At 45.6% G+C, this 25,930-nt stretch overlaps 1 long non-coding RNA gene across 1 annotated transcript; it reads left to right on the top strand.

Moving 5' to 3' along the window:
- The first annotated feature begins 22,308 nt into the window (after window positions 1–22,308).
- Window positions 22,309–22,712, top strand: LOC130085783 (uncharacterized). Its single transcript, XR_008807173.1, has 2 exons — window positions 22,309–22,506; window positions 22,680–22,712. It is a non-coding gene; the product is annotated as an uncharacterized LOC130085783 (long non-coding RNA).
- The last annotated feature ends 3,218 nt before the right edge of the window (window positions 22,713–25,930 follow it).

Here is a 25,930-nt window from a genome sequence, read left to right as displayed (position 1 = left end):
AAGCCTCACGTGTAGACAATGTGCCCACAACACTGTGTTCACTCATACACAAAAGCATTTCAGTTCCCGTGTGTCTCACAGAGCCCACTCTCATAAAGCGGTTCCTACCCGCTCGAGTGTCAGAGTACATAAGCGCGCCCACGAGCCCGTGTAAGCGTCCCACCTCTGCCCACTCTGTTACACGGCCCTTAAACTCATCTCTGAGTGTAAGTCCCGCTGTTATAAACACGATGAGCGCGCCCGCGCGGCCCGCTGTGTACAGCAACGGGGACCATGTAGCCATTCACCCCTTAGCGTTACGCTTCAAAGCGTGGGAAGCTATTCCGGGAATTTCCCGCTGGGTGCTAAACACAATAAGGCTAGGCTATCGCTTACAGTTTCACCCGCCGCCCTCCACGTTTCCGAGCTCGGCTAGAGACTATTGTGAACCCAGAAGCAGTGACTCTGCTCCGTTCAGAGATAGCGAAACTATTGTGCAAAAGGGCTATAGAGAGAGTCCCTCAATCTATGAGCGAGTCGGGGTTTTACGGCCGTTATTTTCTGATTCCAAAGAAAGACGGCGGCCTCAGACCAATCTTAGACCTCAGATTTCTGAACAAAGTTCTCATGAAGAGACCGTTCAAAATGCTCACTATCAGAAAACTCCTCGCGCATGTGCGCCAGGGGGACTGGTTCATTTCACTAGATCTGAAAGATGCTTACTTTCAGATTCAGATAAATCCCCTTCACAGGCCATTCTTACGTTTCGCCTTCGAAGGCCAGGTTTATCAATACACCGTCCTCCCGTTCGGCCTATCCCTAGCACCCCGCACATTTACGAAGTGCATGGATGCGGCGCTCGCCCCCCTGCGGAGTCAGGGGCTGCGAATACTGAACTATTTGGAAGACTGGCTGATTTTGGCACAATCACAGAGGGAGCTACTGTCTCATCGTACAGTCCTCCTCGACCATCTGAAAAGCTTGGGCCTCTCTGTCAACTGGACAAAGAGCGCACTTCAACCCAGTCAGACTATCTCCTTCTTGGGTATAGAGCCAGACTCGGTCTCGATGACGGCTCGCCTGTCTACACAGCGCGCGCGCCGTGTGCAGCGTCTCGCCGCATCCTTTCAGATGAACAGACTCACACCTCTGAAAACTTTTCAGAAGGCGCTGGGTTACATGGCCTCAGCCTCCGCAGTGCTCCAGCTGGGGTTACTGCGCATGCGCCCGCTTCAGTTCTGGTTGAAGAGCCGTGTGTCTCACCGCGCGTGGACCACGGGCCGCCAGCTGATAAAGGTAACGCAGACCTGTATCACAGCTCTGCAGCCATGGACCATGACAGAATGGTTTCAGCGGGGCGTTTCCATGGGGACCTTTTCTCGCCGAAAAGTCATTTCGACAGACGCATCCAACATGGGTTGGGGTGCGGTCTGCGAGGGCTCACCGGCCTTCGGCCCCTGGTCAGCTCAGGAGAGTCTCCTCCACATAAACTGTTTGGAGATGCTGGCGGTCGAGAACGCGCTCACGCGCTTTCTGCCGCGCATTCACGGTCACCATGTGCTGATCCGTTCGGACAATATGGCTGTGGTCTCCTATCTAAACCGTCAGGGCGGTGTCAGATCCAGAATTCTCTTCCGGCTGACAGAACGCATCCTAGTTTGGTCCCAGTGTCACCTGCTCTCGCTCAGAGCGACGCACGTGCCGGGCCATCTGAACGACGGTCCAGACAGTCTGTCCAGGAACCCCATTCCCCCTGGCGAATGGTCCCTGCACGCCCTTACAGTCCAAAAGCTGTGGCGAATATTCGGCAGAGCAGAGGTGGACCTCTTCGCCTCAGAAGAAAACACCCACTGCCCAATATTTCCGCCCGCTTTATGCATTCCCTCCGGTTTCTCTGCTACCACAGGTGCTTCAGAGAATCAGGGAAACACGCCACTCGGTGCTCCTCATAGCCCCGCGTTGGGAAGGTCAGACTTGGTTTCCGGAGCTCACTCAGCTGTCACAGACAGCCCCGTGGCCCATTCCAGTCAGAACAGATCTCCTCTCCCAAGCTCGCGGCACGATCTGGCATCCCCACCCAGAGCGCTGGGCGCTCCATGCGTGGGTGATCAACGACTACCCGTTGCTTTGCCAGAAGGAGTGTTAAACACGATCATGCAGGCTAGAGCGGCTTCTACTAGAAGGCTCTATGCGTCTAAATGGTCTGTGTTCTCTAAGTGGTGCACCGACAGAAACTTGGACCCACGGTCATGCGAGGTTCCTTCCTTGCTAGTTTTTCTCCAAGAGATGCTGGATAAAGGCAGGTCCCCTTCCACTCTCAAGGTGTATGTGGCAGCCGTCGCAGCGTTCGCTGAACCCCGGCGCGGCCAGTCACTGGGCAAAGATGGCTTAGTCATCCGCTTCCTCAGGGGAGCTAGAAGGATGAACCCCTCACGCCCCCCGTCGGTGCCGATTTGGGACCTTTCCATAGTTCTCGAAGCTATGAAAGCCCCCCCATTCGAACCGTTAAACACCGTGGAGCTCAAATACCTTTCGCTAAAGACTATCTTCCTGCTCGCGCTCGCGTCAGTGAAGCGTGTGGGGGACCTTCACGCGCTGTCCAGCAGCGCTTCCTGTCTGGAGTTTGGGCCCAATGACTCCTTAGTCGTTCTCAAACCTAGACATGGTTATGTCCCAAAAGCGATTGGTACCCCATTCAGGGCACAAGTTATTTCTCTATCGGCTCTGCCTGCATCCGATAGCGAATCTGACTCTAATCTCCTGTGTCCGGTCAGGGCCCTGAGATTATACTTTACTCGCACTGCTCCGGTCAGACGAGCTGAGAAGCTTTTTGTTTCGTTCGGTGGGCGCACCAAGGGGTTGGCCGCCTCGAAACAGTCTCTATCCAGATGGATAGTTGATGCCATTGCAGCCGCATACGCGTCAAGAGACCTGCCATGCCCTCTGGGCATCAGGGCCCATTCCACTAGAGGCATGGCCTCATCGTGGGCTTGGTCCAGCGGAATTTCCATTCATGATATTTGTGTGGCAGCGGGATGGGCTTCCCCCTCCACCTTTATCAGATTTTACAATCTGGAAGTTCCCGCCTTGCAGGCTAAACTACTAGCAGTCTAGTATGTTACAGCTCTTCTGGTTGAGCTGCACTATAGGGAGTTATTCACGCAGACCGGTCTCGTTCTGTCCCTCCTTATCATGTGCTTATGTACTTCACAAATCCCCGGCCCGCTCCGCTGGCCTTTGTCACATGTACATATTTTATTCCCACTCATAAGGGTTCCCCGGGGTCCCCCCTGGGACTCATAGTGGATGCTTAGCACGCACGGCGTTGACCAGGTGTTCCCGTAGCGTAAGCTAGCTTACGCAATACGAGAGAACCTCTCGTAAGAGAACGAATCGGTTACCTAACGTAACCTCGGTTCTCTCTAGATGAGGGAACGAGTATTGCGTTCCTGGCCGTGCTTGTGCTACTAGCGTTCTCGCTTCATTCTATGAAAACCAGAATTTACAGCCTGAGAGGCGAATTTATACTCTCTGACCACGCCCGTTTCGGCGGGCTCTGACGCAATGAGAGCAGGTCAGACTCTCATTGGCCGAGAGTTCATTCGTGTCTCCTCATAGGCTTAAGCAGTTCCCTGTGAGCGAGCCAATGAGCTGCTAGCTAGCCTGCTCATGCTCTGCTGCAGCTGAACTGCGTTGACAATAGATACAAAATTATAGGATAATTTTTGGCTTCAATTTCTCAGAAAAGATGAATCTTTCCCGTAGCGTAAGCTAGCTTACGCAATACTCGTTCCCTCATCTAGAGAGAACCGAGGTTACGTTAGGTAACCGATTCGTTTTTCTTTGTGTAGCTAACAGGAATGAGGCCAGTTTAGCCGGAGATCATCGCTAGCTGCACAGGACCGATTCGCTGGCTGCTGTTTTGTCTGCTCTTTTGCTTTTGGCCGTTTTGCCTGCGGCTATATTGTGCATTTTTGTTGCCTATGTTTGAGGTGCTGTTTCGTGTACATCTCCGTGTTTTGTCTGTCTCCGTCTGACTGGCATACGTGCCGCTTTGCCTGGGCCACTGCCTTGTTTGTGTAAACGTATCAGCGAGGGAGTAGATCGCTGGATGCTCGTCTTGCTATCACGGCCACTGGGTAGTTACGGCTGTTTGGCTAGAAGTATGTGTTATTTGTTTCAGGAGTGCTATTATTTTTATGATATGTGAATATAGCTCAAGGGGTTGGGGCTTTAAATCATAATTTTGTTGATTTAAGAAGTCTGTTTTCTTGTTTGTTTGTTTGTTTGTTTTGATTTCAATTTAGATTAAATATGCATTTATATATGTGTGTATATATATATATATATATATATATATGTTTTCTTTATACTGTCGTATTATAATCATTGCTGGTTTTGGCAGTCATTTTGTATTTTGTAAGAAGTTTATTTTTCGTTGAATTGAGAAGTTTATTTCTTTTGTTGTATTTTCTACTGCCTCTCTAGAGCCATTGCGGGTTCTGGCAGTTATTGTTTATATTTTGTGATAAGAAAAACATTTATTGTCTGTATTTTCTTTTTGTGGAATCTTTGTTGAAAGAGTGTGCGTGTTTTCTTCTCTTTTTTTCTTCTTTTTTTTTGTTACAGTAGCTGAGAGCCGGTGGTGGTATTGGTGTCTGGGTGGCATTATCCCCGTTTGGAGTGCTGTTGACTTCCCTGCTTGTATTGGGGTGTGTTTGTGTGTTTACTGGGGGTTTTTGTTTTCCTGGGATTTCTTACTGCCTGGTAATCCTTTGCCTCCATTGGTAAGCCTCAGCAATTTTTTTTTTTATTTTTTTATTTTTTTTTGTTCTCTTCCCTGAGAGATGACTGTTTTAAACTGTTAAATTAGTTAAATTAATAAATGTTGTGCTTTCAAAATTGAACATGGTCTTTGGCTCTATTGTACACGTACCTGTGTGTCTTTAGCTGTTGGATTTATAGATCTTCAGTAGAAAAATCATTCTCTGGGTGAAATTCCCAGGGTGGCGTAGTCGGTGTTTAGTCTGTCTTGGTTTAGAGCGCCACATACACAATATAAAACTCAAAACTAAGTTTTTTGAACACCTTCTTTCAAGAGCAAGCGGTTTGCGAATCCTGCATTTAACTCCCGAGATTTGAGAAGCAGTCGTCAATAAAATAAAGGGAACACAGCAAAAGTTTAGGATTATACTGCTGTGATATCGTGGTAAAGATGAATTTTAACCACTGATTCTTCACATGCTCGTCCTTGGGCAGTGAAAAAAAACGGGCTTCACCTTCACATTGTAGAGCACAGCGTCTTCTCGACATGATGCTGTCCAGTGTCCACAGGAACCAGCTGCTGGTTTGAGTGTTCAAGTTTTCCTGGTGTCTGCACGTGCAATACGGCATCTTGACGTCACAACGAAATGGCTTATGACTCGTTTGAAAAACGATTAATTTAATTGACTCAGAGTCGACTATTACTTTTGAAAGACAATAACTTTATATACGATGCATTTTCAGATTTAAAACTGTGCAGGATGTTTTCATTCACTTAGACCTATGTTACACACTACGTACATGAAAGGTCATTTTCAAAAATCCCTAATAGGGGCCCTTTAATACACAGTAGTGGTGTGACATTTTCCTTTGTCTGTTCTACGCAACAGTTTCTGATTTTATTGTTTTATATGTTTTATTCTGTTATGATATGTTGTAGGGGTGTAACGGTACACAAAAATCACGGTTCGGTACGTACCTCGGTTTTAAAGGGACACTCCACCCATTTGCATTAAGCTTTCCATTGTTAGAAACCCAGTCATACTATTGAATGGTCGTGCAACACTCTCTCATTTTCCCCTGAGACGAGAGAAATCTGCTATTTACCTTTTTCACTTCCTCCTACAATGACGCAAAATTCGTCATTTTACGTCATTGTAGGAGGAAGTGTAAGAGGGGGGGGGATTTCTGTAAAGACTACAAGCACTAGTTCCCACCCTTTCAAACCCGCCCATAGGGGGTTAGACCTAATGCGCTAACAGAGCTATCACAGATCAGTGGGTGGGACTTCACTTGTAGATACTGAAATCAATATCAGCCATCTTGTTTATAAGCTAAGCTAACAAACAAGCGCTGTGGAGATAGGAAGTAACGACAATGACGGAAGAAACTAAACATGATATGGAAGTAGAGGATTTTGAAATTTTGCTGCTCGAATCCGCTGTTCATGCTTTACGAGCCGCAATATAGTGAAGAGCAGCTGAGGCTGATGGAGGAACAGGAGGCGGCCGCCTGTCGCGGACGAGGAGCCCGGACTGGGTCGAGCTGGGCGGACTGCTGGTGCCTGTGCTCTCGCTGTACGCTACGGACACAGATAGAGTCCGTCTGCTGCAGAGAATTTCAACGATAGCAATTTCTCCTGGACGAAATCTCTGAATCAGACGAGCACACGGATGTTTGTGTTGTGATGTGAACCATCCTAGTGTCGCACCGCATATGTTCTGACGGAACATCCAGGTATCATGCAATAATTCACCATATAGAAAGAAATACAAACGAGGAGTAATTCGCTAATGAGTTTGCCAATGTAACGGGGTTCGTTGTTGTGGGTAGGAGGCGGGAACCGGCGCACATTTAAACATTTTAATAGTAAAATAAACAAATACAAAACAAAAGTATAAGCCAGCTGGCCACACACAACAGAAACAAAACATAAAATCAGGCCTGTTCCTTTTGTGCTTCCGCTCCTCCGTGAGAGATATGAGACCGCTGCGTCTCACAGGTGTCATTCATTATCACTCGCGCCGTCCTCTCACGTCCCTCGCCCTCGTCCTGCTCGCCACAGCCAACTAACTAGACATTTTGTGTGAAATGAATTTAAAAACTCTTTTGGCAGCTAGCCTTGTAGACGGATTTCTAGTTTCGGATTTTCAAACAGAGAGTGATTTCTCTGTTTGCGCTGTTCTGGATTAGTGGGAGTGGCTTGCGGAGCTGTGCAACGTGGTGCATTGTGGGAGTTGTTGTCTTACATACAAATGCGGCCTAAAGTTATTTTCTGTCTTTTCTCGGTCAAGAGTAACCTGGCCCTAGCCAGATGAATTTCGCTCCGCCTAGCTTCACTCACATCCATCTGGAACCTCTTCCATTGAGAGTGATTTCTCCAACCAACTTTATGGTTTAGCCAATCAGGACGCAGGGCGGGAGTTTCATAGATGTGACGTAGTGGAGAAGCGACCGTGAGACTGTTTTGATTCAGACAACAATGGCGGCTCGCATCGAGGAAACAAGCGTTAACATTGATGCTGCTATTTCATCCGTGTTGTCCAATCTACCTAATATTGTTTCATTAAAAGAACATCAGAGAACGGCTCTTAAGGCTTTTGTTGGTGGAAACGATGTTATATAGATCAGTGCCTTCTCCCGACCGGATTCTTCAGCGTCACGGGTTGACTTCGGTGTGAGTGGTTGAAATAGCACGTCGATAAAGATGACAGACAAGTGGCTTATCCAATCATATGCAAGGATTTTTGATAAGGCCCAGCCTTCTGAAACGCCATTTCAATGGATCGGTTCCAGATGGATGAGTGAAGCTAGGCGGAGCGAAATTCATCTGGCTAGGGCCAGGTTAGGTCAAGAGGGCACCAAATTCAAAATTTCTTTTACATTTCGACTACATATATAACCCACTTTCAATAAAGATTAATGTTGAAATGGGTGGAGTGACCCTTTAAAGTCACGGTTCGGTACGTTTTCGATACAGCAAAAAGTAAGAAATGCCAGAGAAATGTCCTATTTGTTAAAAGAAAAAATATTTTTTAAATAAGTGTGAGTTTTCCTACATCTTGAAACTTTCAGGTTTATAAATGGGTGTCATCTTTGAAGGATGAACAAATAATGTTTTGGTCATCACATTATAAATAACATTTAAATATATGAAGAGTTCAGATGCAAAAGCCATTTGAAATTTTCTTCTAGACTGATCATTTTTATCAAACTTGTATATTTAAGTTCAGTAATTTCACTTAAATGGCAATGAAGATTACCTATTATTTGTCATTTGAGTGAAATTACTGAACTTAAATATACAAGCTTAATAAAAATGATCATTCTAGAAGAAAATTTCAAATGGCACTTATAGAGGCTTTTGCATCTGAACTCTTCATATATTTATTTATATAATATTTGAGTTTTGAAGTGCTGGAAAAAGATGTGTGAAGTACTTGAAAGCATTTCACTATTCCAGCCAAACTGGTTACAGTTAGTGTTACAATATTAAATCCATGGTGAATGTTGCTGGTCTGTGGACGTAAAGTATTACTAGTTCATTCACGGCACAATATTTCTCCTGGTTTCCACGTCAGCGCTGTTTGATCTAATAGAGATCTACGGTTAATAACGGAGAAATGTGAATGCTTCTCACTAGATCTTGCAGCGATGTTATTACTTCAGTGGCGAATTCAAATGTTTTCTTCACTGGATCTCTTAGCGCTGTGTTGTAACAGTGTCGCTTGATCGAGATCGGCTCGCGCTGCACAGATGTTGCTGGTCCGAACTGATAAACGGTCCGTGAAGCACATAATGAGTAGCGCCGTTTCGTTCCGCTTTCAATACGCTTGCCATTTGATGTTGCGCAACGTTGTGGTGGTCGCGCCGTTGCGCCAGCGCGGATTTTGTCGGCAGGAAAAATGGTCCAAGGAATCGTTCAGTTTGTATGCGCACCGTACCGGAAGCCTCGTACCGAAACGGTTCAATACGAATACATGTACCGTTACACCCCTAATATGTTGTTTTATTTTTAATCTTTGATGTGAAGCACTTTGGATACCTGAGGGTTGTTGTAAAGCGCTATACAAATAAAAATGTTGATTGACTATTTGCCCAGTCCTGAGACCAAGGTGTGAATGACCACAGACACTCAGACTCGCCAAACCGGTTTTGCCATGTGGCTTGAAGCCACATAGGATGGATTGTTTTATGTAAAATGGACACACAATGGACAAAAAGGAGCCAATCTTTTTCATATCTATTTAAAGAACTGTATATCCATGAATGCATGGGTTAAAGTTTTAATATTACCCAATGATGTTTGGTCTTTATGTTTTCAGCACAATGTCTAGGTTAATCTGGAATTGATTTGGAAAGTGAATTATGCATAGGAAAAACCTTAAAGACATTGTTCTAAACATGAAATTTAAGCTATGCAAATAAACCTCATGCAAGAAAGGGGCCATACGGTGGCCACCTCTGACATCAGCAAATCAAACGTTGAATCTGAAAGCCGCCAATTTGCAAATCCCTCCTTCTCAGGAAAGTTTAAAAAGGTATTCTCTGAGACAAAGAATTGTTCTGGTTCTGCTTCTAAGTGCAACTCTATGGAGTTGTGAAGTTGCTCTATCAAGACTCTGAAGCTCTAAAGACAGAAACAAAGAAGTTCTGCAAGAAGTGAATTTTAGGTTTTTGAAAACAGCAACAGAGACAACATCCACAAGCTTAGAACCCCCATTTTCAGGATCTTCTGCACCAACTTCAGAATCTTCTCTTCAAGGATCCTCCATCTGCATGTTCCAGATTATATGGATCATCTGCACGGATGTTCAAGAATTAGGACATTCTCTGTGCTCCAGGAGTTCAACGTTCACAAGTACTTTGTGTTCAACGGCTTTGAAATGGATTCCAACTCCCACTGCAACGAGGCCCAGCTCAGCAAGTGGAAGACGTTGCCGCTCGGATTCAGCACGTCACCAGGCAGAAAGTAAATATCACTTTGGCTTTAGAGTATATGATTATATAATTTGCATTATATTTTGCGTAGCTGATGTAAGTTAATAAAAAATAACCTCTCGATTTATTTGTTGAATTCAGAGTAAGATTTACCTTATTACTTCCAGAGGAACTACGGTTTATCATTCCATTAAGATAACTTGTAACTGCCATAGTAACATCCACACTCAGTCACTTGCATTTATCAATCTTTTAGCACTTTATCTATTCAGTAGTTGTTAGTTACTCTTGTCTATCCTTTTGTTAATAAAATCCTTTAATTACACTTGTGTCGTCCTTGTGTTGATAATACAGTAAGAGGCTCTGCAAGTTAACGATATCTCACAAATCCTTCATATTGGTCAGATGACGAACTTCCTCCAATTTATTTAATTCTAATTCAGTCAAAAATCTCTCATGATTGTTCTTTACTGTCAAGGTGAAATTCATTGGCTGGTGCCCCGTAATATAGGAACGAATCATCTGACACACTCACACTCACCTTAGGTGACATGTGACGAAAAACTCAATATTTCCATACAGTAGTTGTTACGTTTAGGTATTGGATAGGAATTTGGTAGAATTAAGAATGTAAAATAAGGTAATGCAGAATAAGGGCGTGTTCACATTTGGCGTCTTTTTTTTAAAGCTGCCAGTGTCTGTTTTACCTTGTAGTCCTATGAAGTAAACCATGTTTTCAAAAAAGCCCTGAGCGCGTTTTTAACACAGACATATTTTTTTAAATGCCATCGCCGACGTCTTTTTCTGCAGCTCAGAGTGTCTTTTCAAGTTGAATAAAGTTAATCTTTTCAGAAAAAAACGCCGTACGTCAAGCGCCTTTTTGACAGGTGACCAATGACCTGCGAGACCTGTCGTTTCCATAACAACAAGAAAAAATGGCGAATGTGCCGGTAGATGGACTTATTGTACTAGTGTCGGAGCACAAGGAGTTATATGACATGAGCACAAATCTCTACCATAATATACACCATATGACTGTGTGGGCACAGATTGGACTGATCCTTTAGGACTACTTGTCATTAACAAAACTATCTTACCTGTTAACGTTAGCAAACATTAAAGTTCGCTCAGCAACATTTATCAATACCGTAACCAGCTGATAACAGCAGCTGTCAACAAATGTCACTCCCTTTTACCAGAACTTGGCGGGCATAGGCTACTGTAACAGCTGTAGTTATAGCGACAAAAGACACCCTCGGCTGCTATTTGGAACCAAGCACTTGTCAACTTTTCTTGTCAAAAACGATGCCAAGTGTGAACACACCTTAATGCATTAATATGTGCTTTATAAGTACTAATAAACAGGCAATATCCAATAGCAATATGGTAATAAGTAACTAGTTAATAGTAAGAATATGACCCTAAATTAAACTGTTAAAAAAAAAAAAAAAAAAACCTGTACAAAAACTTATGGATTTGCATATTTATTTAAAATTTCGTTAGAAAGAAGTATTATTTTTCCTTTCCTTTTTATACCCAAAATAGGGTTTTGTGAGCATTAGTGAGTAAAAACACATATAATGTAATGTATCAGTCATAATCGTAGCTGGAGAGTGCCCACACACAGAAAGTCCACAAGTGAGATTCATTGGCCCTGTCCCAAATGACACACTTAATGTGCACTTTCGGTCTTGTGGACCCACGTGTCCGTTAAATCCATGAAACCGTAGGGTGTCCCATTTGTCATTTTAGGTTTCAGAAAGGAAAGCCCCAATTTTTCTTGTTATATTGTTTACAATGAATTGATTAAGAAATACTAAGAAAGTTGATGTCTAACTTTAAAAAAAGAATGAGGAGGAGGGTATATGACGTCCCGGGTCACTAAAGACCTGAGGAATGCTGATAAGGGTTAATCGTGCAGCCCTAGATTAACTTAACACACCACAAACACTCACTTCACACAAACAAGCGGATCTGTCTCACACACATGGGAAACTGTATCACACGCATGCTACAGTGTTAAATTTAATAGTTGCACAGACTTTTTGTAGCATGTGTGACATATACTGTATGTGCATTGTACAGCCCTGCCTATAGGGTCCTTGAGCACTTTCATTTAAAAGACATTTGACAAAAAATAAAAACATTAGGGCTGTCAATGGAGAAAACAAACTACATAATCTAAATTTGACTACTGCTATTAGTGGTCGGTCATACGGTAATGTGCAATGACGGCCAAGCACTAGCAAGGCCAAATTATGGGACTGCATTCTAACAAAAAAAAAAAGAAAAAGAAATGCTTGTGACAGCCCAGGTTAATAAGCAGCAATACTGAATACTGGATTAATGATGCTGAATATTCAGCTTTGCCATCACAGAAATAAATTACATTAAAAAGAAAAATAAATTAATTTAAAATAGGAAAGCTTACTGTTCACCCGCTTCCAGTTATTTAAGCTGTACAAAAACGTCTCGGTTACGTATGTGACCCTCGTTCCCTGAGTGCAGGGAATGGAGACGTGTCGTCGGGGGAGTTCCCTGACGAATTGGGATCACGCTAGGGAGCCTATTGCCTTCGAGAGAATTAAAAACGAGCCAATGGACATTGGCATGCAAGATTTGCATTCTGCGACCCGCCTACCAGCGCGGGTATAAAAGGCAGAAGTAAACATTGCGCAATGCTTTTCGCTGAGGAGCCGAACAGTGTTCAGACCTCCCCGAAGGTACAACAACATGGCGAGGGGACGACACGTCTCCGTTCCCTGTACTCAGGGAACGAGGGTTACATACGTAACCGAGACGTTCCCTTTCGTCCTGGGAACTCCGACGTGTCGTCAGGGGAGTTCCCTGACGAATTGGGATCCCTAACAAAACGCCATGGTGCTGGCCCCTTCCAGCGCCCAGCTAAGCTACCCAAAGCAGTTTCACAAATTACGGGAGCTAGCAAGGGAGTCACACTGCTGTTCCGCATGACCCACACAGTGGAGATAGAATAACACTGGGAAAGCGTGCCCAATAGGGCTGGGGCGGTATGGATTTTTTCTAACCGCGGTTGAAAAGCAAGATATTCCCGCTGTATAGCGGTAAACCGCTTTAAACACCCAACCCCCCCCCCCTTCCGCGCACTCACCAGAAAGGCGTTTTTTCTAGACAGACTTTGTTAAATATTTTCACCTACATCCGAAAAAAACGAGCACAATTTGAAAGAGTCCAATTTTCATTAAGCTGTAATTTGGCATGAACCACTCACTGAATAGATTTCCTTATTTAAGAATATTCTCAGATACATTCGCATTGAATTCATCATTTTCAGGAGAATACATTATGATGTTGAACGAAATGAAAGATGAACACCTTTTCCAACATGTCTAAATTACAAAAATTATATTCCATATTTATGCTAACATAATATAATGTTATTTTTTTATTTAATCTATGTCAATATGAAAAGTGAACACCATGAGTTAGATAGGATCATAAGATGGGTCAGACATGATTTTGACCACTTTATTAAGTTTTGTTTTGTAGAAAGCCTTTCTTTAAATTAAATTTCGTTTTGAATAAATTGTATCTTAATTACAATCACTGTTTCATTAACTAATTGCCTGGAATTATACAAATATAGCAGACATATAATCAGGACGATGTGGAAGCGACGGTGCGATCTCTTGCGCGTGAACTGGAGCTCGTCTCATAAATGAACCGAAACTCGTGCGCCCATCGGAGACGGAGTTCACTGCTGATATTCTGAGGATATAACATAGCCAATAGGCTATACTAGGGACTTTAGCCTTTAAATATCTTTGCTGCATGCGCAGTCTCCTTTCTAGAACAGCCAAGAGCTTTCTAGCATCGCGGCAGCAGCGCCTTGCATCGCTCATGGACTTTAAAACTGATCAAAAAATTCAAAAAACGAAAATTGATCAAAAAACGTTGGTGCGGATGGATGGCGGACAGATGACGATTTTGTGCTGCGGTTCCGTTGCGGATGAAATAATAATAGCCCATCCGCGCATCTCTAATACGAATGTAATGCTATGTGTCATGGAACATTGCGCTCCCCAACTCGCGAAAGGGATTTGCATGGACCTTGAATCCATGTAAGACACACTATCATTAGAAATAATCCATATCATTAGAATCAATGAATCCATATCATTATACACAACGTGCACACATGTGCAGGCCAATGTTTTTTTTTTGTTTTTTTTTTGCGGTGATGACGGTGACGAGCTTAGACCCGCGGTTGGAGTCACGTGACCGCGGTATTGCGGTAATGCGGTAACCGTCCCAGCCCTAGTGCCCAACCCGTAAAAAAGGGTAAGGGAACACTGCGGAAGCCAGGTACCTGATGAAGGCCTGGAATACACATATGAACTAGCCCAGGGGGATAGTGAAACATATGGCAGTCCCTGAGGTACTCCCCACCAAGGGGAGCGTACTCAACAGGGATAACAGAACGAGTCTGTCAAGGGGAAGACACGGCTGTACTGCACGTGGCATAATGGGTCACCGAAGAGACCACTGGACAAACACCCAGTCTACATAACAACTCCCTTAGAGGTAGTAGACCTGGTGCCGGCGATCCGCCACGCCTGGCACCGGAGGGGTGATGGAGGAACTCACGAGGCTAACCAACGTAGGGCGCCAAACGGAGCAAAATGACGCACGTATCCCGCTGAGGCACGGAGTGGCGTAGCAAGCCGACACAACCTATTCCCTCGCACCACTGGCCGTAGCGAGTACTCGGGAGGAAACAGGTTCCACACGTAGGCTATAGAATCTAGCGAACGTGTTCGGTGTCGCCCAGCCCGCAACTCTACAAATGTATGTCAGCGAGGCGCCTTGAGCCAACGCCCAGGAGGCGGCAACACCTCTCGTAGAGTGAGCACGCAACCTGGGAGGACAAGGCTCACCCGTAGCTTCATACGCTTGGGTGATAGCATCCACTAACCAGTGAGCTAACCTCTGCTTGGAGACGGCCTTCCCCTTCTGCTGGCCTCCGTAACAGACAAAGAGCTGATCTGAGGTCCTGAAGCTTTGCGTTCTGTCAATGTAAACCCGCAGGGCGCGGACTGGACAGAGAAAAGCTAGGGCTGGGTATGCCTCCTCCTGGGGCAGCACTTGCAGGTTCACTACCTGATCCCTGAAGGGAGTAGTAGGAACCTTGGGCACATATCCGAGCCGGGGTCTCAAAACAACGTGAGACAGGCCCGGCCCGAACTCTAGGCACGATTCGTCGACTGAAAAAGCCTGCAGATCCCCGGCCCTCTTAAAAGAGGCCAATGCCAACAGGAGTGCTGTCTTGATGGACAGGATATTAAACTCCACTGTCAGCAGAGGCTCAAAGGGAGGACTTTGAAGAGCTCTCAGTACCAGAGCTAGGTCCCAAGAGGGTACAGAGTGCAAAACTCGAGGTGGATTTAACCTCCTAGCACCCTTAAGGAATCTGATGATCAGGTCGTGCTTCCCTACGGACTTACCTTCTACTACATCGTGATGTGCGGCTATTGCGGCAACATACACTTTGAGGGTGGAGGGAGACAGCCTTCGCTCCAACCCATCTTGCAGGAAGGAAAGCACGACTCTGATCGGGCAAGTTCGGGGGTCCTCCTGACGGGAGGAACACCACTCGATGAATAGGTTCCACTTCAACGCATAGAGGCGCCTCGTAGAGGGGGCTCTAGCAGAAGTGATGGTGTTTACCACTGCCTGTGGTAGATCACCTAGAACCTCCGCGTCCCATCCAGGGACCAGACATGGAGTTTCCAGAGGTCTGGACGCGGGTGCCATAGAGTGCCCCGTCTATGAGAAAGGAGGTCCTTCCTCAGAGGAATCGGCCAAGGAGGGACTGTCGCGAGGAGCATGAGTTCCGTGAACCAAGTCCTGGTGGGCCAATACGGCACCACTAACAGGACCTGCTCCTCGTCCTCCCTGACCTTGCACAGTGTCTGTGCAAGAAGGCTCACTGGGGGAAACGCATACTTGCGCAGGCCCCGGGGCCAGCTGTGGGCCAGGGCGTCCGTGCCGAGGGTCCCCTCGGACAGGGAGTAAAACCACTGGCAATGGGTCGTGTCCGGAGAGGCAAACAGGTCCACCTGTGCAACTCCGAAAACACTCCAGATCAGCTGAACCGCCTGGGGATGGAGTCGCCATTCTCCTGGCAGGGGAGGCAACCGTGAAAGCTCGTCTGCCACACGGTTGAGCTCCCCTGGAACATGAGTGGCACCAAGCGACCTCAGATGCTTCTGACTCCATAGGAGGAGGTGGGAGGCGAGTCGCGACATGCGGCGGGAGCGTAGACCACCTTGTCGGTTGATGTATGCAACGGTCGCAGTACTGTCCGTACGGACCAGTACGTGCTTGTCTTTGAGAAGCTCCTTGAGGCGGCACAAAGCCAAGCGTACTGCTTGCAACTCTAGGCAGTTGATATGCCAATGCAGCTGGGGCCCCATCCACAGACCCGAGACTGCATGCCCTTTGTACGTGGCCCCCCACCCCATGGCAGAGGCATCTGTGAAAACCACAGCATGCCTGGAAACCTGGACTAGGGGCACTCCACCCCGTAGAAACGCAGGATCCGACCACGGGGAGAAGGTTTGGCGACAGTGCGGGGTAACTTTGACCCGGAACGTGCCGCTCTGCCACGCCCACCTCGGGACTCGATCGTGAAGCCAGTGCTGGAGCGGTCTCATATGTAACAGGCCGAGCAGCGTTACTGCGGCTGCGGCTGCCATATGCCCCAGGAGCCTCTGAAATTGTTTCAGTGGAACCGCTGTCCTGCCTCGAAAAGACCTGAGGCAGGTGAGCACTGACTGGACGCGCTTCTCCGTGAGGCGCGCGGTCTGGGCGACCGAGTCCAACTCCATACCGAGATAAGAGATCCTCTGTACGGGGCAGAGTTTGCTCTTGTCCCAGTTGACCTGAAGCCCCAACCGGCTGAGGTGCCGGAGCACCATGTCCCTGTGATCGCACAACACCTCCCAGTGAGCTAGAATGAGCCAGTCGTCGAGATAGTTGAGAATGCGAACGCCTTGTTCTCTCATGGGAACAATGGCCGCCTCCGCGACTTTCATGAAGACACGGGGCGACAGGGCCAGCCCGAAGGGTAGGACCTTGTACTGATACGCTTGACCCTCGAAAGCAAACCGTAGAAACGGTCTGTGACGAGGAAGAATCGAGACGTGAAAGTACGCGTCCTTCAGGTCGATCGCTGCAAACCAATCCTGGGGACGGATGCACTCGAAAATGCGCTTCTGCGTGAGCATTTTGAACGGGAGTTTGTGCAGGGCCCGATTCAAAACTCGCAGGTCCAGGATTAGCCGTAACCCACCGCCTTTCTTGGGTACAATGAAGTAGGGGCTGTAAAACCCGGACCTCATCTCGGCAGGAGGGACCGGCTCGATCGCGTCCTTCGCCAGCAGGACATCGATCTCTTTCCGCAGGACAGGGGCATCCACTGACTGCACACGGGTGAAGTGGACGCCCCTGAACCTGGGAGGCCGGCGTGCAAACTGAATTGCATAGCCGAACCGAATGGTGCGGATGAGCCATCGGGACGGACCCGGAAGCGCTAGCCAGGCTTCCAGGCACCGAACCAAAAGGCCCACCCGAACCACCGGCGTACCCGCGGAGGGGCAGCGAGGTGGAAGGCAGGAACCCGGCTCCAGTGGCAATGTAGCCACTGGAAGCGTTGTCTGGGCGAGAACGCCGAGTCTGGGCGTTCGCTGGTCTGCTTCCACCGTGGGGCAGACGGCAGAGAGAGCTCGTAGGCTTTCTGCTGGGGGCTGCCCCGTGGCGAGGGGAGGGGAAGAGACGAGGCACGAGGACCTGCCTCCTCGTGAGCTGGTCTCTGCCCCTCTGGGCCCAGCCGCCGACCGGAGCGACGCAACCGGGGTAGCGTCGCTGCTATCCGCAGACTGGGAAGAGGGGAACGAGAGCGATGCTGCTCGGAGACAGCATCCACCGTCGTTCGGACCCTCTTGGGTGGAGGAGACTGAGTGCCCGTCAGTCTCGACCGAGGATGACCTGGAGGAGGAAGAGGAAACTGCTCTTTTATTGACTCTTTGGGTACCAGGAACAAAAACAGAATGAAACAAAATATTCTCCTGCCGGCCCTCCCCCGGGGGAAGGAGGTGTGCAGGGGCACCCTCCTGAGCAGCTCCGGAATCCTCTACCAGGTCGCCCGTCTCAGGAACGCTTCCTTCCCTCCTTTTATGGGAAGGGGCCGGGGGCATGTGAGCGGGCTGGGCCGCCCTCTTGCGACCAGACTTCCTCACTCCAGGGGTGGTAGGCTGCGCTGGAGGAGGAGCTGGCGCATGAGGGCGACCTCGGCGACGGGAAGCAGCCGGAGCTTGTACAGCCACAGGAGATGGACCCACAGCAGGCCGCCTCCTATGCAGGACATGCCGTATAGCCTCCGACTGCTTCTGGGCGGGGGAGAACTCCTGGGCCAAGTTCTCCACCGCGTCGCCGAAGAGGCCGCCCTGGGATACGGGGAAGTTGAGAAGTTTGTTCTTCTCCGCTTCCCTCATATCTGCCAGGGTCAGCCACAGGTGGCGCTCCTGGACCACCAAAGTGGACATCGCCCAACCCAGCGAACGTGCGGTGACTTTCGTCGCCCGGAGGGCGAAGTCCGTCGCCGCACGCAGCTGCAAGTCATGGAGAGCTTTAGCCTGATGGACTTGGAGCAACGCCATGGCATGCAAGGCGGAGGCGGCGTCTCCACATGCCATCTAGGCATCCCCGGTCAGACCAGAGGAAAACCTACAGGCGCGGGAGGGGAGTGAAGGGGCACCCCGCCAGGAGGAAGCGGTCTTCGGACACAGTTGCATCGCGATAGACCGCTCCACTGGGGGGATTCCCTCGTACCCGTGCGCCACCCCGCTGTCCAGAGTGGTAAGGAAGGAGGAGCGAGGTTGTCTCCGCCTGTACGCCAGAGGCGCCGACCAAGACTTCCTCAACTCCTCATGCACTTCCGGGAAGAAAGGGACCGGAGCGGGTCGTGGGGCAACAGCATGGCCCGCTCCAAGACACCAATCATCCAACTGCGAATGTTCGGGACCCGGTGGAGGGTTCCACGCGAGCCTGACATTCGCGGCCGCCCGTTCGAGCATAGCGGTCATTTCCGGCTCAGCCTGAACCACCACACCCGAAGGGGGCAGTCCCGCCGAGTCATCACCAGAAGATGACCGCTCTTCCTCCGATGCCGCGATCGACATCTGATCCTCAGGTGGTGCCCCAAAGGAGACAACTGGAACCGCCCGAGGGGGCTCCGGTTGCCCCACCGGAAGCGCCGATGGCAACGTGCAGCTAGAGGCGTGAGGCGCCCGACAGTCTCTTTCACCAGTCGGAGCGTTCCTCATGGTGATCCTCATTCGCTCACCAACAGGAATCACTGAAGTAGCCGCCTGCTGAACTGAACTGGCAGACGAACTAGATCGAGGATTATCTGAAGGGACTCCCCCGTGTTTCAGGGTTCTCAGTCTCGAACGTAGCATCGCCAGGGTCATATTCCCGCAATGAGAACATGACTCATCCACCGACGCTGCCTCAGCGTGCGCTAAGCCCAGACACGCGAGGCAGTGTTTGTGGCCATCAGCCTGAGGGAGAAGTCGACCGCATCCAGAAACGCACGGGTGAAACGACATCCTGAAAAGGACGTGAAACACCCGTGATGCTCTTTTAGAAAGAAAAAAGCTCTCTCACACGCGCCGAAGCGCCGAGGGATCACCGCGGCAGACACACGGGGAAACTGCAAGCCTGTGTGCTGCACTCACTACCACCAGCCGTGAAAACGGCTCTTTTTTTTTTGTGAAAAAAGAACTCGAGCAGTAGCGTTGCGCAATGTTTACTTCCGCCTTTTATACCCGCGCTGGTAGGCGGGTCGTGGAATGCAAATCTTGCATGCCAATGTCCATTGGCTCGTTTTTAATTCTCTCGAAGGCAATAGGCTCCCTAGCGTGATCCCAATTCGTCAGGGAACTCCCCCGACGACACGTCGGAGTTCCCAGGACGAAAGGGAACAGCCCATTATGCTGCAACTGTAACAATACTTCACAGATAGGAATGTAGTAGAACCCAGGAGTGGGAGTTTGTTAGACAAAAGGCACTGAAGAAGTAGCAAGAGGTGAGTTTCACAGGTAAGTAAACCCTTCTTTTGTACAGTCTTTTAGTCTTTGGTAACAACTTAGGCATGACGTAAAATAACAGATCATAATTAGAATCCTCAGGTAGGCATAACAGGTAACATAAACATTTGCTGAGACATGACTTAAGGCAGAATAGCATCTGACACACTGAACAAAGGCTGAGGTAAATATCTTGCGGTGAACAGAAAACTCAGGAATCACATAGGGTGCATCTCAATCAGCTCCCTGGCTCCCGAGCTTATGAATCAGTATATCATAAACGGATCCGGGCACTGGTAAGGAGTGGTTCACTATACATTGGGACAGTGATTACTCAGTTTCCGGTGACATGACGTACATCGTCAACGTACAATGCTGTAGAACGTCACAGCTGGTATTAATCAACAACAGGTAGGACCTATATCTTTTTTATATGATTTTTAATGCTATTTAAACACAATGTTCAGTTACATATCCTTACAAAATTTCAGCTGGATATTAATTATAAATGTCAACTCTTTCAACTCAACTCTGTGTCAACACTTTCCCCGCCAGCGTTAAAAAAAAAAGTTGCCAGCCACCGCCAGCGTTTTTGATAATTTTCATTAAAGTTTCATGGCCCCCAGAATATTTAGTTGTATGAATATCTGAACATGCCATATCAAAAGAAAGAACAAACCCTCTGCTTTAAAAAAAAAAAAAAAAAAAAAAAAAAACTGTTTTATTCCAACCTCATGCATTCTTTTTTTTATCAACACTTGAATATAGGTAAGTTTCATAAAAAAAGCAACATTTTAAGCAAAAAAGCTGTGAAAATCACATTTAAGTCTAAGACTACATCTGGATCGGATTCAGAACGATGATCATAGAAGGAGTAGATCAAGTCCATCAACACCTCTAATGCTTGCACAGTTCTGTAGTTCACCCGTCAACCGGGGCCCATGTGAAAACAAGGATAAATGTCTGAAGGGCATTAAATGTAGTCACGCAATGGTAATGACAATTAACAATTTTGATTAACAATGGTGATGACATTAACAATTTGAGAACAAAGTATAATTTGCACGGTTTGACGTGATATGATAAGCGATCGTTAGATTTAATCAGCGTGATTTACTGCAATGCTTTTTTCCCTTAGTTGGTCAGAACAAAAGCGGATGTTACTTACTTGTTCAGATGACATTTTCCGGTGAAAATTCTTACGTTGGTCAAACTTCCAAAAAGTAGAATCTGTGATTCTGAATGACAGTATCCACACCGGCACGGCGACTGACAGCCGCACATTCTCCTCAAAACATTGTGTTCATCCCCGCTGTGCCGCGCAGAGGCACAACCCACGCAATTGCAGATTTCGAACAGAGATGGCGACAAAGAGGAAAAACTACGGACTGCAGCTTTAATTAAATTATAGCTACATATTATGCTTATTTTTTTTAAAAGCTTAAACTTTTCATTGTGTGTAAACTGACACATTTAACTGCTTATCGACTTGTTTTATATAAACCTGCACATTTCAAAATTGACCAACCTTTTTTATTTAAATCTGGGAACATCTCAGTGTTTACCAGCTTCCTTATAATAAATCTGGGAATAGTGTTGTCAAAGGTACCGACTTGTGTATGTGACGAAACCAGCATTTCCCCCAAGCATGTTGAGCGGATTCTTAAACACCTCTGATTGGCCATTGGGTTCACGCGCTCAACATATATGTCTGTAAAAACACGCTTCAAAAACATGTTGTAAATAAATAGACGTCTTTCTTTTACGCTCTTAACCGAGCGCTTACACAGATACACACGGGAGCGTTTGAAAGCAGGCATCTATCAGCGGATCCCTAATATATCCACTGATAGACTGATTCGCTGATAGACGCTTTCAAATGCTCCCGTCTGTATCTGTGTAGGTGCTCGGTGAACAGCGGCAAAGATGTCTATTTACAACATGTTTGTCCCATCAATGTTATAAAAGGCGAAGTGCGTCCAGACTTTGAACTTAAATGTTGCTGGGGCATCTATTATTTTACTATAGAGCGCTACCTCGAGGAGCCATGAAGTAGCAGGGAGCTGGGAGCAGGGAAATCTATTTAGAGCGACTTATTTTATTAATTAAAATATCAATATTTGACGCCAGCGTATCGATTCTCGTATCGCATGGAGAAGGACAAAGGTATATCGCCCTATCGATATTTTGTCCCACCCCTAGTGGTGAGTGAGAACAGGGCAGAGTTCAGAGTGTGCATGTGGCAGCTACAGGTATTTGGTATCATTATTATTTGAAGTTTCGATAACGCTTTAGATTACAGCCCGGAAAGTACTGCGTAATTAAAGCGATTTTACTGCGTAACCTTCGGTAATTATATTGTACCTATAACGTACTTACAATATAAGTATAAGGGAACAATATTTTAAGTTTGGGGAATAAAGGGGTAACATATAAAAATATGTATACTGTAAGTAAGGGGTTCTTATTCTACTTTTATGATATAACAATCTTACATTTGGGAGCAATTTAGCAAGAACATACCTTTTTGAAATAATGGTGAACCAGCATACTGTATAGGCTTTTTAAAAATTACAGGGTACATATCTATGCATTTATAAAGTAATCTTTTTTAACAAAAGTGCACTGAAAACGAAAACTATTGCAACTTTTGCTTAAATATTGGGGAAAGATACTCTTGTTTCATGTAGTGGTACTTGTTACCCTCTTGTTCCATGTAGTTACAGGGTAAGTGTGACATTGCGGGCTGTAAATTAAAGTGATGCTTTGTTACCCTCTTGTTCCATGTAGTTACAGGGTAAGTGTGACATTGCGGGCCGTAAATTAAAGTGGTTCTCGTTACCCTCTTGTTCCATGTAGTTACAGGGTAAGTACAATAAAAATGCATACACAATCTTATATCACTGACTCGGAAACCTTTATTTATTATACAAGCACCACTTACCCTGTAACCACATGAAACCAGATATATTTCCCAGTATATTAAAAAAAATTGCAATAGTCTTAGCTTTTCTTGCATTGAAACATGTAAGCCCAAACTTAAACATATGCACTTTTGCTATAAAAAAAAATAGATATGTACCCTGTCATATTTAAAAAGCCTATACAGTATGTATTGCCTTGGTACACAATTATTACAAAAAGGTACGCAGTGTATGTTCTCGCTAAATTGCTCCCAAATGTAAGATTGTTGTATCATAATAGTAGAATAAGTACCCCTTAGTTCTATAATACTTACAGTATAAATATTTGTTTATTTCTCCTGGTTGTTACCCCTTTATTCCCCAAACTTTACATATTGTTCCCTTATACTTACATGTAAGTACTTTATAGGTACACTATAATTACAGAAAGTTACACTGTAAATTCCTCTTAATTACACAGTACTTTCCGGGCTGTAATCTAAAGCGTTACCGAAGTTTCCTGTGGGGAAAAAACTATCCTTCGAGTTGGGGAACATTGTCAGAGCAGAAGAAAGCATGCTTTCTTCCAGGATAACCTTGTATGTGGCTTGAGTCACGTGTCCTTCACAAAGACAGATCTGCCTGATTCATGATTTTCTCTTATAAATCCAGCTTCAGCTTTGCCCAACACCTGGTCAACTAATGCTTAGACAGAGACTTGGAGAGGCATACAACCCACAGTCTCTTGTACCCACTGTATAATTAATTTGTTGGAGGATTAGTGGTGATCTGGTGTTTTTTCATGAGGCTAGAATCTGGTAGATATGTCTTTGTAAAGGATGCATAACTCAAGCCACGAACAAGATTATCCAGAAAGAAAAATTGCTTCATTTTGCTCTGACAATGTTCCCCAACTCGAATGATTTTTATTTTATTTTTTATTTTTTTTTTGTGCAGGACAACGTTCCAATCCACACAGCCAGGCTAAGGTGTGGATGAAGGACCACCAGATCAAGACCCTGTCATTGCCATCAATCTCCAGACCTGAACTCCACTGAAAACCTCTGGAATGTAACAGGAGGGTCACCAGCCATTTAAAAAAAGCCAAGCTGCTTGAATTTTTTTCACTAGGAGTGGCATAAAGTTGCCCAACAGCAATGTGGACTGATAGGGAGCATTCCAAGACGCATAGAAGCTGCGATTGGAAATCAGGGTTATTCCACCAAATATTGATTTCTGAATTCTTCCTAAGTAAAAAATAAATAAATAAATAGTTGTTTTTATTTAAAAATGAATATAAACTTGTTTTCTTTGCATTATTCGAGGTCTGAAATCATGGCATCTTTTTTCGTTATTTTGACCAGTTGTCATTTTCTGCAAATAAATGCTCTAAATGGCAATATTTTTTATTTGAAATTTGGGAGAAATGTTATCAGTAATTTAGAATGAATTAAAATTTTACTCCAGAGAAACTGCTAATTTTGCAGAGAGAGAGAGAGAGAGAGAGAAATAGATGGAGAAAAAGGACATGGTTTGGAGTCTTAAGTTAATGCACATGGGATCAGCTGAATAGCAGGAGATGTGGACATCTAAATGATCAGCACGAAGCCTGTGAGTTATACCACAATGACAGTCTGTTTTGAAAAGAAAAGTCATCATTTTGAGAGCAAAATCAATAGAGCAACCTTTTAAAAACTTAGAGTATGAGCTGAGCAAATTTCTTTTTGTGTGTGAAAAATAATCAAGAGAAGTGGAGCAAGAGGCATTACTGAAAAGTGTTCATTGATCTTCATTCAGCCTCCCAATAGAGTCCAAGTGTGTTTGACTGATCTGATCTCTGAATCGGGCCGCTCCTTCCCTGCTGAGGAGTTAATACTTCAGCTTGAGAGACAATCTTAAAGTACCCATCACTTCCCCAGGCTCCCCAAGCGACAGGCTTTGGAGGTGTAGTCTCTCTGCTGTAGTCTCTCTGCTGCAGTCTCTCAAACACAGGGTGAGCTGATCAAGGATTTGGTCATATTACACCAAGAATTCTCAACGGACCAGCTTACATTTGAATGATCTAAATCAAAGAAAAGGTTCTGGCCTAGAAATTGCGAAACAAACACAATTGTGTGGAGGCCTTATAAAGGTAAGTGTGAGAAAATCTCCTCAGAGATTTGGCAGATGAATCTTTATTCATCAGTTTTTGAAATTAAATCAATTCAACTGAAAATAAAAGCTAAGCCAGTAGTAGTGGTACCAGTGACTGAATCAATCAATGAATCAATGAATCAATGAATCAATCTATCTATCTATCCATCCATCCATCCATCCATCCATCCATCCATCCATCCATCCATCCATCCGTCTATTTCTCTGAGACATTTTCATCACTTGAATACTATTAATCTTATTAATACCATCATTCTACAGACAGACAGACAGACAGACAGATAAATGATAAATATATAGACAGACAGATGATAGACAGACAGACAGACAGACAATAGACAGACAGATAGATATAAAGACAGAAAGCTAAAACTAAAACTGCTCATAACCATCCACAAATATAAAAAAATATGGGAACAAGGGAATATCATCTTCATTTTCTATACAAAACACGTTCTAAAATGTTATATTTAGATACAATATAAATGTATTTGCACAATAAGTAAAACATTTTAAGAATAACATAAACGTAAAAAAGAATAAATAAAACATTTTAAATACGTTTTTGTGGTTTCTTATCAAATACATGATGCTTTAAGTTCCATTTTTAGTTGTTCTCTGGTAAATGGGCACATGACAATCTAAAACAAAACACTGCATAATATACACATGATGCTTCCATTATTGAACCTTGATTTATGAAAAAGTGGTCATCTTCATCTCGGCAGTGTCCCATAAAGAGAAATAAAAAATAAATGTCTTGGAAACAAGTGCCCTCTAACGGCAGGACATAATATTGGCAAGATCCAAGACCATTCTCAATGAAGCTCGAAAACATGAATGTGTGTCATGTATGAAGCTAAGCAAAGCAATCAACTCCATGTCTGACAGCGGATCTGGCGAGTTATTAAGAGACATTGTATTTAGATGCAGCATTCCAGCATCACAAGGCATGTGACACTATGATGATTGTTTCCTTATCAGATGTGGCTGACAAATTCATACACTGAAAGCATATATAACCTCTATCAACGAACAGAAAAAGCTGCCTGTGTAGAA

This window comes from Rhinichthys klamathensis, unplaced genomic scaffold (genome assembly GCF_029890125.1).
Source record: "Rhinichthys klamathensis goyatoka isolate OS25496 unplaced genomic scaffold, OSU_Roscu_1.1 h1tg000090l_1, whole genome shotgun sequence".
NCBI classification, from domain to species: Eukaryota; Metazoa; Chordata; class Actinopteri; order Cypriniformes; family Leuciscidae; genus Rhinichthys; species Rhinichthys klamathensis.
The sequence above is the reverse complement of the archived record's forward strand: the minus strand, read 5'-3'. Positions and strand labels throughout refer to the sequence as shown.